The sequence below is a fragment of the Pristiophorus japonicus genome, chromosome 18 (assembly GCF_044704955.1).
Source record: "Pristiophorus japonicus isolate sPriJap1 chromosome 18, sPriJap1.hap1, whole genome shotgun sequence".
NCBI lineage: Eukaryota > Metazoa > Chordata > Chondrichthyes > Pristiophoridae > Pristiophorus > Pristiophorus japonicus.
In genome coordinates this window covers 111,452,219-111,466,983 of record NC_091994.1, presented here as the reverse complement: position 1 = coordinate 111,466,983, position 14,765 = coordinate 111,452,219, and the positions used below count along the sequence as shown (strand labels likewise).

Here is a 14,765-nt window from a genome sequence, read left to right as displayed (position 1 = left end):
AGGTTTTTCGGGAGTGGCCAGATCCGTTGACCTAGGAGAAATTCTTTTGGGGGCAAACTTCCATAATTGACAAAAAACTGGCGCAAACAACGGGTTAGGCAAAAAAAAACTAACTTAATAAATCATAACTAACTCAGTTATGCTGGCGCAGATTCCTTGGGGAAACTTACATTTTTTAGCTTACACCAAAAATTGCGGCATAAATCACTGGGGGATTGAGCCCACGATGTTTGATCCACCACACAGTGAGGGGTCAATCCCAACTGGGTTCTCTGTGGGAGGAATCCGAGCCCCAAATCACTGTGTGCGGCTCACATGGCTCTTTACCAATGTTTTAATATCTCCTTTTTCTGCAAGTTGCCAAAAACCATTAAAGTATTTCTTCTCTGAGGGTTGTGAATCTGTGGAATTCTCTGCCCCAGAGAGCTGTGGAGGCTGGGTCATTGAATATATTTAAGGTGGAGATAGACAGAATTTTGAGCGATAAGGGAGTCAAGGGTCATGGGGAGTGGGCGGGGAAGTGGAGCTCAGGCCAAGATCAGATCAGCCATGATCTTAGTGAATGGCGGAGCAGGCTCGAGGGGCCCAATGGCCGACTCCTGCTCCTATTTCTTATGTTCTTATGAAAGCATCGCATGTTTGAAGGTATTTTGATAAATAATAAATACTACCTGCTTTTTAACTTGTTATTATTGATAGTTAATTTATACTGAAAGACACAACCTTCCAGACCATGTCTGGCCCTTTGCTTCCCAGCAAGTGAAGATTTGCCTGGAATGGGTAGTGGAGGGAAGATATTCCTGTGCTAAGTCACTTTTAAGCAAAGTCTACTTGTTCATCCAGGAACGCCTGTTGTAGTTGGGAAGCCTGTATTAAGGGTAGGTTTAAAATCAGTCAGCCAAGCCAATTAGCACGAGTCTCATTTATCTTCAAATGGCTGCCGTTTAGAGTAACGTTGGGAGTGACATTGAACATTGGGAGAAATGCATGGTGGGGGAAGGGAAGTTATACAAGGAAGAAAATGAAGCCAAAATCACAGCACAAATTCAGGGTAAAAGAAAGTGTGGAACCTGCTCAAAACCTGATGCAGTCTATTTTACCTTGCGCTATTTTGAATAAATGATCTCCTTTAAAAAACAAACACACCAATGGTTCTGCCTCTGAGTTTGTGGCAACTGTATAAAAATATCAAGAACTCACCAACAGTAACTTCACCTAATTGAGCAGAACTCCCCCCTCACTGTTCTGATGGTGTGGTCTATTGGTTATATAGCCGAGTTCCAACAGGGGCGGGCAGGTGTGGTCTGGGTCAATCCATTTCAGATTGGACCATTTAGCTCATCATGGCCCACCCCATTCTATTAAATCCTCAAAAACTCAAAATTGATGTCAAAGGTATTAAGTACATACAGGTGTGGCTGGCTATTGTGCTGATCCAAACATGAATATGTGGCGATTGTCAAATCCTACAAGATGTTATATTTTATTGAAATATTTCTTCTCACTAACTATACCAAGTGACATATGCAATTGTAGTGTCAGTGGCTCAGTAGGTAGCACTCTTGTCTCTGGGTCAGAAGGTTGTGGGTTCAAGTCCCACTGCAGAGACTTGAACATAAAAACCCAGGCCGGAGGGGTAGTGCTGAGGGAGTGCTGCACTGTCGGAGGGGCAGTGCTGAGGGAGCCTCCACTGTACTGAGGGAGTGCTGCACTGTCGGAGGGGTGGTACTGATGGAATGCTGCACTGTCGGAGGGGCGGTACTGAGGGAGTGCTGCACTGTCGGAGGGGCGGTACTGAGGGAGTGCTGCACTGTCGGAGGGGCGGTATTGAGGGAGTGCTGCACTGTCGGAGGGGCGGTACTGAGGGAGCCTCCACTGCACTGTCGGAGGGGCGGTACTGAGGGAGTGCTGCACTGTCGGAGGGGCAGTACTGAGGGAGAGCTGCACTGTCGGAGGGGTGGTACTGAGGGAGTGCTGCACTGTCGGAGGGGCAGTTTTTTTTTTTGTACTGAGGGAGTGCCGCACTGTCGGAGGGGCAGTTCCAAGGGAGCGCTGCACTGTCGGAGCGGCAGTACGGAGGGAGCGCTGCACTGTCGGAGCGGCAGTACGGAGGGAGCGCTGCACTGTCAGAGGTGCAGTATTGAAGGAGTACTGCATTATCGGAGGGGCAGTACTGAGGGAATGCTGCACTGTCGGAGGTGCCGTCTTTCAGATGAGATGTTAAACCGAGGCCCCGTCTGCCCTCTCAAGTGGATGTAAAAGATCCCATGTCACTATTTCGAAGAAGAGGAGGGGAGTTCTCGCTGGTGCCCTGGGGCAATATTTATCCCTCAATCAACATAACAAAAACAGATTATCTGGTCATTATCACATTGCTGTGTGTGGGAGCTTGCTGTGCGCAAATTGGCTGCTGCGTTTCCCACATTACAACAGTGACTGCACTCCAAAAGTATTTCATTGGTTGTAAAGCGCTTTGAGACGTCCGGTGGTCGTGAAAGGCGCTATATAAATACAAGTCTTTCTTTTTCTTTCAATTTATGGAGCTAGCAACAAAACCGAAGGAATGCACTACAGAGAAGAATCCAGTTGAGGAAGCCAGCCATCTGCAATTGGCTGTGTGCTGCTTACAAACAGAGGCAGCCAGCTGATGCCATCGCTGGGATGGGTAGAAAGGGATGTTAACATGACTCAGATTCAGCCCCTTTTAACGCGACAAAATAAATAATAAAGTAAATGAGGCCGAAATTTCTGAGGACAGAATAGGCCATTGTCCGTGACAAGCCGGTATGTAACATGCCCTGTGTCCTTGTTAAAGTGCATCATCCGGATATAAAAGGGGTCAGAGGGTCTAGTAAGGAGGAGGAACTGAGGGAAATCTTTATTAGTCGGGAAATTGTGTTGGGGAAATTGATGGGATTGAAGGCCGATAAATCCCCAGGGCCTGATGGACTGCATCCCAGAGTACTTAAGGAGGTGGCCTTGGAAATAGCGGATGCATTGACAGTCATTTTCCAACATTCCATAGATCAGTTCCTATCGAGTGGAGGGTAGCCAATGTAACCCAACTTTTTAAAAAAGGAGGGAGAGAGAAAACAGGGAATTATAGACCGCTCAGCCTGACCTCAGTAGTGGGTAAAATGATGGAATCAATTATTAAGGATGTCATAGCAGCGCATTTGGAAAGAGGTGACATGATAGGTCCAAGTCAGCATGGATTTCTGAAAGGGAAATTATGCTTGACAAATCTTCTGGAATTTTTTGAGGATGTTTCCAGTAGAGTGGACAAGGGAGGATCAGTTGATGTGGTATATTTGGACTTTCAGAAGGCTTTCGACAAGGTCCCACACAAAAGATTAATGTGCAAAGTTACAGCACATGGGATTGGGGGTAGTGTGCTGACGTGGATTGAGAACTGGTTGTCAGACAGGAAGCAAAGAGTATGAGTAAATGGGTACTTTTCAGAATAGCAGGCAGTGACTAGTGGGGTACCGCAAGGTTCTGTGCTGGGGCCCCAGCTGTTTACATTGTACATTAATGATTTAGACGAGGGGATTAAATGTAGTATCCCCAAATTTGCGGATGACACTAAGTTGGGTGGCAGTGTGAGCTGCGAGGAGGATGCTATGAGGCTGCAGAGTGACTTGGATAGGTTAGGTGAGTGGGCAAATGCGTGGCAGATGAAGTATAATGTGGATAAATGTGAGGTTATCCACTTTGGTGGTAAAAACAGAGAGACAGACTATTATCTGAATGGTGACAGATTAGGAAAAGGGGAGGTGCAACGAGACCTGGGTGTCATGGTACATCAGTCATTGAAGGTTGGCATGCAGGTACTGCAGGCAGTTAAGAAAGCAAATGGCATGTTGGCCTTCATAGCGAGGGGATTTGAGTACAGGGGCAGGGAGGTGTTGCTACAGTTGTACAGGGCCTTGGTGAGGCCACACCTGGAATATTGTGTACAGTTTTGGTCTCCTAACTTGAGGAAGGACATTCTTGCTATTGAGGGAGTGCAGCGAAGGTTCACCAGACTGATTCCCGGGATGGCGGGACTGACATATAAAGAAAGACTGGATCAACTGGGCTTGTATTCACTGGAGTTCAGAAGAATGAGAGGGGATCTCATAGAAACGTTTAAAATTCTGACGGGTTTAGACAGGTTAGATGCAGGAAGAATGTTCCCAATGTTGGGGATGTCCAGAACCAGGGGTCACAGTCTAAGGATAAGGGGTAAGCCATTTAGGACCGAGATGAGGAGAAACTTCTTCACCCAGAGAGTGGTGAACCTGTGGAATTCTCTACCACAGAAAGTTGTTGAGGCCAATTCACTAAATATATTCAAAAGGGAGTTAGATGAAGTCCTTACTACTAGGGGGATCAAGGGGTATGGCAAGAAAGCAGGAATGGGGTACTGAAGTTGCATGTTCAGCCATGAACTCATTGAATGGCGGTGCAGGCTAGAAGGGCCGAATGGCCTACTCCTGCATCTATTTTCTATGTCTACGTTTCTATCCCCACCGACACCTGGGAGTCCCTGGCCAAAGACCGCCCTAAGTGGAGGAAGAGCATCCGGGAGCGGGCTGAGCACCTCGAGTCTCGTCGCTGAGAGCATGCAGAAACCAAGCGCAGGCAGCGGAAGGAGCATGTGGCAAACCAGTCCCACCCACCCTTTCCCTCAACCACTGTCTGTCCCACCTGTGACAGAGACTGTAATTCCCGTATTGGACTATTCAGCCACCTAAGGACTCATGATAAGAGTGAAAGCAAGTCTTCCTCGAGTCTGAGGGACTGCCTGTGATGATGATAATCAGCTGCGTGTGTTCATTGTATATTGACAAATTGGGTGCCTAAAGACTTGATGTTGCTGATTTGCCAAAAACCCAGCAGAAATAAATTGTGTGGTTGGTTTTGGAAATTACACACCCTTCAGTGATAATAAAAGATTTACATTTCTATAGCGCCTTTCACGACCACCAGACATCTCAAAGCTCTTTACGGCCAATGAAGTACTTTTGGAGTGCAGTCACTGTTGTAATATGGGAAACACGGCAGCTAATTTGCGCACAGCAAGCTCCCACAAACAGCAATGTGATAATGACCAGATAATCTGTTTTTGTTATGTTGATTGAGGGATAAATATTGGCCAGGACACCGGGGAGAACTCCCTTGCTCTTCTTCAAAATAGTGCCGCAGAATCTTTTACATCCACCTGAGAGGGCAGGCGGGGCCTCGGTTTAACGTCTCATCTGAAAAACGGCACCTCCGACAGTGCAGCACTCCTTCAGTACTGCACTTGGAGTGTCAGCCTAGATTTATATGCTCAAGTTCCTGGAGTGGGACTTAAGCCCACAACCTTCTGACTCCGAGGCGAGAGTGCTGCCCACTGAGCCACGGCTGACACTTAAAGCTTCAGTATCCCATACTGAGTTTTATTTCCCAAAGAAATGTTGTAAATAGTTAAGCCCGGAGGCGGAGAGTTGTCTGTCACACACAATACTGGGGACAGTGTTTGGGTGGGCCTAAATCTCCACCCAGATCTGCTAATGAATTTCAGGCATGGGTTACCTAATTGCTCAGGCAGTGATCGTGAACATTTAATAAATGAGTCAGACCAGCCGGAGAGAAATATACCCAGAGAGTTTCCAGGCTTGCTTGGCATGCAAGGTCCAGGCAAACAAGATTCAAAACTCACCCAAAGGAAAGTTATTTTGTTCTTGACGGCAGGTTTTGGGGTTCAAAGGTGGTCTGTTTTATTTACAAATTGTTCTGCGGGAGATGGTGGAACAGAGCGGATGTCAATTAAAATGGGGTTTCAAATGTCACTACAAAATAAAATCTTATTTGATCAGGAGCACGCTGCCTGAAAGGACCAAGGAAGATGATTCAATAGCAACTCGCAAAGGGAATTGGATAAATACCTGAAAAGGAAAAGATTGCAGGGCCATGGGCAAAGAGCGGGGGAGTGGGACTAATGGGATCGCTCTTTCAAAGGGCTGGCACAGGCACGATGGGCCGAATGGCCTCCTTCTGTGTGTAAGATTCTGTGATTCTATGATTTGAAACATGCCTTCTGGTAGATAGACCACCTCAACAATCAGATTTCTTCTGGGGGAAAAAAAACACTGGGGTAGATTTTCGACTTGTCACCTGGGTACAAAATAGGCATTGTGGCCGTTATAGAAACCACACAGATTTTACTTCCATTGTTGTCAATGATCCACAACACAGGATTTACACCTGGGCTTCAAGTGGAGAAGCTACCCTACTATGTGGGAACTGCCTCTCCAATGCCATGGAGAGGCTCACTATGAGGGATGAAATTCTACTTCAGCAGGGGCACGAAACAGGCGATAGCCAATGAGTTTGCAGAAATGATGGCGCTCTTTGCTTTTTGCCTTGCAGTTCATTTTTTGGGGGCAATTGTCTTCCCTCCCCTCCCCTCCTCTCCGGATGGTGCTGGCTCTTATTGGGGTACAGCACCAGGGGAATTGGCAGCCCTCGAGTGACTGTTGTTCAAGTGTCAACCTAGATACTTCGTGCAGACAGGCTTTCAAACTATTTGTGTCGGGTGTTTGACAGACTCCTGGGGCCCCCCCTCACGAATATTGGCACACGCCTAGGAACCTCCTCACAAATATTGGGACATTCCCAGGGACCCCCCCCTCACAAATATTGGCACACTCCTGGGACCCACCTGACAAATATTGACACACTCCCAGGGTCCCCTCACAAATATTGCCACACTCCCAGGGACCCCTCACAAATATTGGCACACTCCTGGGAACCCCCTCACAAATATTGACACACTCCCAGGGACCCCCTTACAAATATTGGCACATTCCACCCCCCACCCCCTCACAAATACTGACACACTCCCCGAGAACCTCTTTCAAACATTGACAGACTCCCAGGGACGCCCTACCCTAAGTTCTGAAGGACAGTACCAGCGACCCAAAGGGAAAAGTGCGATCAGGTGATCGGGAGAAAGGTTTGTGTCAATATATAACTAGCTGCATTAAGTCAATAAATATAGAAAATTGCACCTGAATTTGTAAACCGCACAGACGCTTTGGTTTCTAGGGACCACCCTCCCCTCGGTTTGAAAACCAATGATTGACGCAATCCCAAGATTTATATTTATGCGTTTCAGAAGTGTAAATCTGCACAGAACTACGCTCACAGCCCTTAACTTACAGAATAATAGCAGCTTTTGTTTAAATTGGATGAATGCGCCAGAAAACAAGCGGACAGGTGTAGACGGGCACAGCTGTAAGCACCTGCTCCTGAGTCAAAACAAAGAGGCGTTCAACAAAGGCAGAGCCAGGACCCTGCAGGATCTTTGTGATCGGAGCCATCTGCTCGGCTCCAACATATGTTGATGTCTCAAAGATCAAATGAAACTAATTTTTAGGTTCTCTTCGGCAAAGATGGCTGACTTAAGTATTGGGCGGGGATCGCAAATAGTCTCGGCCCACCGGCAGGGAATGAAATGGCAGTTCAGATTTTGGCCTTTTTATGTTTTACATGTTGCACAATCTTGCGGCTTTCCGGGAGCAGCAGCCACTCCGGACGGAGCGGCCAGTACAGGTACAATGTCCCGAATCCGCAATTCCACAAACCGGTATTGTCCAAAAAACAGACATTTTTTTTACAAAAGTGCATTTCAGACCAGTGCAATCGGTCCGAGCCTTGCCGAACGATCCTCAACCCCTGACCCACGCGCTCCCCTTGACCCGACCCAACCCTCGACCCCGACCCCCATGGTCACCCCCGACTCGACCCTCGTCCCCGACCCGACCCACATCCGACCCGACCCACACTCGACCCGACCCTCGACCCCGACCCCCATGGTTCCCCCCCCCCCGACTCGCCCCTCGACCCCGGCCCGACCCACGTCTGACCCGACCCACACTCGACCCGACCCTTGACCCCGATCCACGTACAACCCAACCTGACCCCGACCCGACCCACGTACGACCTGACGCAACCCCGACCTGACCCACGCCCGACCCACGTGCTCCCCTCAACCCGATCCGACCTACATGCAACCTGACCCGACCCCGGCCTGACCTACGTGCGACCCAACCCGACCCTGACCCGACCTGACTCACGCACTGTTTTAATGCCTGACCTGAAATCCAGAAAAATCCCAAAACCGGCATGGCCTTAGTCCCGAGGTTGCCGGATTCGGGAGCAAGAATGCTGCTTAACTAGCTAAATGTGGGCAGTACAAACCGCGCCTTGTGGCCTGGCCAATGTACCTGTACAGTGCGCAAATTCTGCAAGACGTAAAAGGAAAATGCAGAACACATGTGACAAAATGTACCTGTGAGGACCTGCAGAACATTTGGTTGGCCAGTGTGCTTTCCAGCCAACAGAGCTGGAGGCCATAAATACCCAGCCAGGGAGAGAAACACAGGAGCCCCTAACGCAGGAGGTCAACACTCACGAGGAGGTGTCAGACTTGAAGAAAAATGCCACAGTGAGAATCGGAATGAACACACACAGATTGTCATACTGTGGCAGTGAAACACGATGAAGCGTCAGTGAAATCAGCGGGAGAACTACAGGTACCCAAGGAGCAAACACTTCCATTACACGGATAGACTGGAGAAGAATATAAGAAATAGGAGCAGGAGTCGGCCATACGGCCCCTCGAGCCTGCTCTGCCATTTAATACGATCATGGCTGATCTGATCATGGACTCAGCTCCACTTCCCCGCCCGCTCCCCATAACCCCTTATCCCCTTATCATTTAAGAAACTGTTTATTTCTGTCTTAAATTTATTCAATGTCCCAGCTTCCACAGCTCTCTGAGGCAGCGAATTCCACATATATACAACCCTCAGAGAGAAGACATTTTTCCTCATCTCCGTTTTAAATGGACGGCCCCTTATTCTAAGATCATGCCCTCTAGTTCTAGTCTCCCCCATCAGTGGAAACATCCTCTCTGCATCCACCCTGTCAAGCCCCCTCATAATCTTATATGTTTTGATAAGATCGCCTCTCATTCTTCTGAATTCCAATGAGTAGAGGCCCAACCTACTCAACCTTTCCTCATGTAAACCCCCTCATTTCTGGAATCAACCTAGTGAACCTTCTCTGAACTGCCTCCAAAGCAAGTATATCCTTTCGTAAATATGGAAACCAAAACTGCACGCAGTATTCCAGGTGTGGCCTCACCAATACCCTGTATAACTGCAGCAAGACTTCCCTGCATTTATACTCCATCCCCTTTGCAATAAAGGCCAAAATTCCATTGGCCTTCCTGATCACTTGCTGTACCTGCATACTATCCTTTTGTGTTTCATGCACAAGTACCCCCAGGTCCTGCTGTATTGCAGCACTTTGCAATCTTTCTCCATTTAAATAATAACTTGCTCTTTGATTTTTTTTCTGCCAAAGTGCATGACCTCACACTTTCCAACATTATACTCCATCTGCCAAATTTTTGCCCACTCACTTAGCCTGACTATGTCTTTTTGCAGATTTTTTGTGTTTTCCTCACACGTTGCTTTTCCTCCCATTTTTGTATCGTCAACTTGGCTACATTACACTCAGTTCCTTCTTCCAAGTCGTTAATATAGAGTGTAAATAGTTGGGGTCCCAGCACTGATCCCCGCAGCACCCCACTAGTTACTGATTGCCAACCAGAGAATGAACCATTTATCCCGACTCTCTGTTCTCTGTTAGTTAGCCAATCCTCTACCCATGCTAATATATTACCCCCAGCCCAGTGAACTTTTAGCTTGTGCAATAACCTTTTATGTGGCACCTTGTCAAATGCCTTCTGGAAGTCCAAATACACCATATCCACTGGTTCCCCTTTATCCACCCTGTCCGTTACATGCTCAAAGAACTCCAGCAAATTTGTCAAGAAGCTGGGGTTGTTCTCCTTGGAGCAGAGAAGGTTGAGAGGAGATTTGATCGAGGTGTTCAAAATCATGAGGGGTCTGGACAGAGCAGACAGAGAGAAAGTGTTTCTATTGGCGCAAGTGTTGAGAACCAGAAGACACAGATTTAAGGTGATGGGCAGCAGGTCCAAAGGTGATGTAAGAAAACACTTCTTTACGCAGCGAGTGGTTAGGATCTGGAATGCGCTGCCTGAGAGGGTGGTGGAGGAAGACTCAATCTTATCTTTCAAAAGGGAGTTGGATAAATACCTGTAGGAAAGAAATTGCAGGGCTACGGGGAAAGGGCGGGGGCGTCGGGCTGGCTGAGAGTCAGCAGTGCATTCCAGATCCTAACCACTCGCTGCGTAAAAAAGTTTTTCCTCATGTCGCCTTTGGTTCTTCTGCCAATCAGCTTTGATCTGTGCCCTCTGGTTCTCGACCGTTCCACCAATGGGAACAGTTTCTTCCTATCTATTCTGTCTCGACTCCTCATGATTTTGAACACCTCGATCAAATCTCCTCTCAACCTTCTCTGCTCCAAGGAGAACAACCCCAGCTTCTCCAGTCTATCCATGTAACTGAAGTCCCTTATCCCTGGAAACATTCTCGTCAATTTTTCCTGCACCCTCTCTAAGGCCTTCACATCCTTCCTAAAGTGTAGTGCCCAGAATTGGACACAGTACTCCAGTTGGGGCCGAACCAGTGTTTTATACAGGTTCATCATAACTTCCACACTTTTGTACTCTATGCCTCTATTCATGAAGCCCAGAATCCCGTATGCTTTTTTAACCGCTTTCTCAACCTGCTCTGCCACCTTCAACGATTTGTGCCCATATACCCCCAGGTCTCTCTGTTCATGCACCCCCTTTAGGACTGTACCCTTTAGTTTATTTTGCCTGTTCTCGTTCTTCCTACCAAAATATATCAGTTCGCACTTTTCTGCGTTGAGTTTCATCTGCCGCATGTCGGCCCATCCCACCAGCCTGTCCATGTCCCCTTGAAGTCTATCACTATCCTCCTCACTGTTCACTATACTTCCAAGTTTTGTGTCATCTGCAAATTTTGAAATTGTGCTCTATACAACCACATCCAAGTCATTAATATATATCAAGTAAAGTAGTGGTCCTAGTCCCCTGGGGAACACCACCTTCCCCCAGTCTGAAAATTCAAGGACTTGGTTTGATTCCCAATCAAACTTATGACCCAGGTTGAATCCTTGCCATCGTTATTTGCATTGGTATTTTGGCTGTTTTGGTACCGAGGGCTTCTTGTTGTTACAAAGCTTTCCTCGGGCGGTGAGAAGGTTAGGAATGTGCTGAAGACAGGATATTTTGCCGAGAAAGGAATTTCTCCTGATGACCAGCAGAGTATTGTGTAGGACAGTCATACAGAGACTGCAACTCAGACCTTCCTGCCCAGTTAAAGAAGGAAAACATGGGGAAAAGACCGATTGTAGCAACAAATATTACATTTGGAAGAATATAGAGCATACACTGAATTGCTGCTGACCCAGGCGGCCGTTGCAATGATCCCTCTGGTATTTCTAACCGGCAAACGTGTTATAATGGAACAGAACCAGAAACTGCTAGAAATACTCCACATCTGTGGAGAGAGAGAGACAGAGTTAACGTTTCAGCTTGATTACCCTTCGTCAGGACTGGAAAAATTTAGAGATGTAACAGGATTTTAAGCAAGTGTAGGGGCAGGGAAAGGAGCAAAGGGGAAGGTCTGTGATAGGGTGGGGGGCAGGAGAGATTAGAGCGACAAAGGGACAATGGTGCAAGACAAAAGGAGATGGTAATGGGGCAAGTTAAGAAACAAAAGATGAGTTAGATAGGGTGTGAATGGAGGTGGCAGAACAGCTGCTGTGGGAAAGAGAAAAAAATAGAAAAAAATAAAAAAATGATGAGCAGAGGTTATGGTCTGAAATTTTTGAACTGGATGTTGAGTCCAGAAGGCTGTAAAGTGCCTAATCGAAAGATGAGGTGCTGTTCCTCGAGCTTGTGTTGAGCTTCATTGGAACAGTGTAGGAGACCGAGGACAGAGAGGTCAGAGTGAGAGTGGAGCGGGGAATTAAAGTGACAGGCGATTTTCTGTATTTAATTCAGATTCCAGCATCCGCAGTATTTTGCTTTTGTTATAGCGAAAGATCTCTGTGATGATGGAAGCCTATAAATAACTGCGATAGTCGTGAGTCAATGTTTAACGCATTCCTATGAAGTTCCTGTGTTTCTGCTATCTTAACAGAGGTTAAAATAAATGGCTTAACATCAGTAATAAAACAGCAGACAGAGGAATGTTATACAAAGACATTGCATTCATCTGCTAATATCGCAAACTTGTATATAAATAGGCGCGCGTGTGTGAAGCTCGTCTCCCGCCCCGCATTCTCTCTAGTCTCATGCTCCTGTTGCCGGGACTGATCCTCATTTCTTTCATTCAATCCGTTTCTCTTTCTCCTTCCGTAGCAGCAACACATGGAGTATTTATTGAATATGTAACAGGGCCCAGCCTGAAGCTATGGCTTAGCCTGATGTACATGTTAAGGTCAGGATGGATTTGTGCAGGATGTGAACTGGTACATGTATGTTTTCTATACTAAAAGTAAATGAGCATTTGGCTAAATTCCAATGGTTTTATTCATAAAAAAAGGAAGACTTGGATTTATATATCATCATCATAGGCAGCCCCTTGGAATCGAGGAAGACTTGCTTGCACTCCTAAAATATTTGGTGGCTGAACAGTCCAATACGAGAGCCACAGACCCTGTCACAGGTGGGACAGGTTTACCACACGCTCCTTCCGCTGCCTGCGCCTGATCTCTTCACGCTTGCAGCGTTGAGATTCGAAGAGCTCAACACCCTCCGGGATGCACTTTTTCCACCTAGAGAGGTCTTCGGCCAGGGACTCCCAGGCGTCTGTGGTGATGTCGCACTTCACCAGGGGAGGCTTTGAGGGTGTCCTTGTAATGTTTCCGCTGCCCACCTTTGGCTCGTTTGCCATGAAGGAGCTCCACGTAGAGCAATTGATTAGGGAGTCTCTTCTCGGCCTTTTGGCTAAGATCATGCGTAACTGACCTGACAGGGGAGTAACCATGACCTCAACGTGGTTCTCCCTGGATCAGGAAGGTGGTTCTCCTATGCTTTTTGGAAATAGGAGGTGGGTGGGGTGGATTGACCCATCCACCTCCACGGAGGTGTGTGGGGGGCCTGACCCATCCACCTCCATGGCACGAACCTGGTATTGCAGTACTTCCAGGAACGGTGTTTGGGCTCTAGGCCTTTTGGCTAAGAGCATTAGCGCAGGGTGATCCTTGATGTGTGCAAGGTGACCTCTGGCGTTTGTGATCTGACAAAGAATTGGAAAGATTGGCTACGATTTAAAAAAAAAATGATTAGGGAGTCTCGTGTCTGGCATGCGAACTATGTGGCCTGCCCAGCGGAGCTGATCGAGTGTGGTCAGTGCTTCAATGTGGGGATGCTAGCCTGCAGAAGGACACGGATGTTGGTGCGTCTGTCCTCCCAGGGGATTTGCAGGATCTTGCGGAGACATCGTTGGTGATATATCTCCAGCGACTTGATGTGTCTTCTGTACATCGTCCATGCCTCAGATCCATACAGGAGGGCAACCTGAGGAAAAGAGTATTCAAGGACCAGGCCCTCAAACCTACCACCAAGCTTATGGATTTATATAGCGCCTTTCATGACCACCAGACGTTTCAAAGTGCTTTACACCAATGAAGTGCTTTTGGAGTGTAGTCACTGTTGTAATGTGGGAAACGCAGCATCCAATTTGCGCACAAGCAAGCTCCCACAAATAGCAATGTGATAATGACCAGATAATCTGCTTTTTTGTTATGTTGATTGAAGGATAGATATTGGCCAAGACACCGGGGATAACTCCCCTGCTTTTCTTCAAAATAGTGCCGTGGGATCTTTTACGTCCACCTGAGAGAGCAGACGGGGCCTCGGTTTAACGTCTCATCCAAAAGACAGTACCGCACTCCCTCAGTACTGCACTGGAGTGTCAGCTTGGATTTCTTGTGTAATAAGTTCTTGGAGTGGGACTCAAACCCACAACCTTCTGGCTCAGAGGGGTGTGCGCTGCCCACTGAGCCACAGCTGACACTCTGCTTTGGGTTCAAACTAAAAATTGTTCCTTGCATTCGATTTGGACCTAAAGGGCAGGGTTGTGATCAATGTCAAAGCTGAACATGTGATATAACTCTCCCGAGAAAGCCCTTTGAAGGAGGAAAGTGGCATAAAATGGACCAAATGTAAATTTATTGTATAGTCGAAGCAATAAACTCTGCTAAAGGGAGAAAGCCATGCCTGAAGCACGTTTCTTCTCTCAATGAATCTGTGAAATTCTCTGCCCCAGAGAGCTGTGGAGGCTCAGTCATTGAATATATTCAAGGTGGAGATAGACAGATTCTTGAACAATAGGGGAGTCAAGGGGTTACGGGGAGCGGGCAGGGAAGTGGACCCGAGTCCATGATCAGGTCAGCCATGATCGTATTGAATGGCGGAGCAGGCTCGAGGGGCCGTATGGCCTACTCCGGCTCCTATTTCTGATGTTCGTTGTCACTCCTCGATTTCTCGTTGATTGTTATGAATGACTGAGTCAAAGTGGGGAAGGCTGCATTAAATAAGGAAGGATAGGCCTCGAAAGAAAACTGGAGATTGTTGAGAAGTACAGAAACAGAAATATGGAGCATGAAACAAGGGGGTCACCTGTGGCGTGGGGATTGCAAACAAGTGGAAGAGAATTGTGCGGGAAATTCTGTTCTGTCTCTCGGTCTGTCACCTGACTCTCTTTCACTTGTTAAATGTAAGTTATTAATAATTACAACTGGAAACCGAGAGGTAGAATCCA

The 14,765-nt window shown here is 47.3% G+C and overlaps 1 pseudogene; it reads left to right on the top strand.

Moving 5' to 3' along the window:
- The first annotated feature begins 12,926 nt into the window (after positions 1 to 12,926).
- Positions 12,927 to 13,164, top strand: LOC139229496 (U2 spliceosomal RNA; annotated as a pseudogene).
- Positions 13,165 to 14,765: the final 1,601 nt, after the last annotated feature.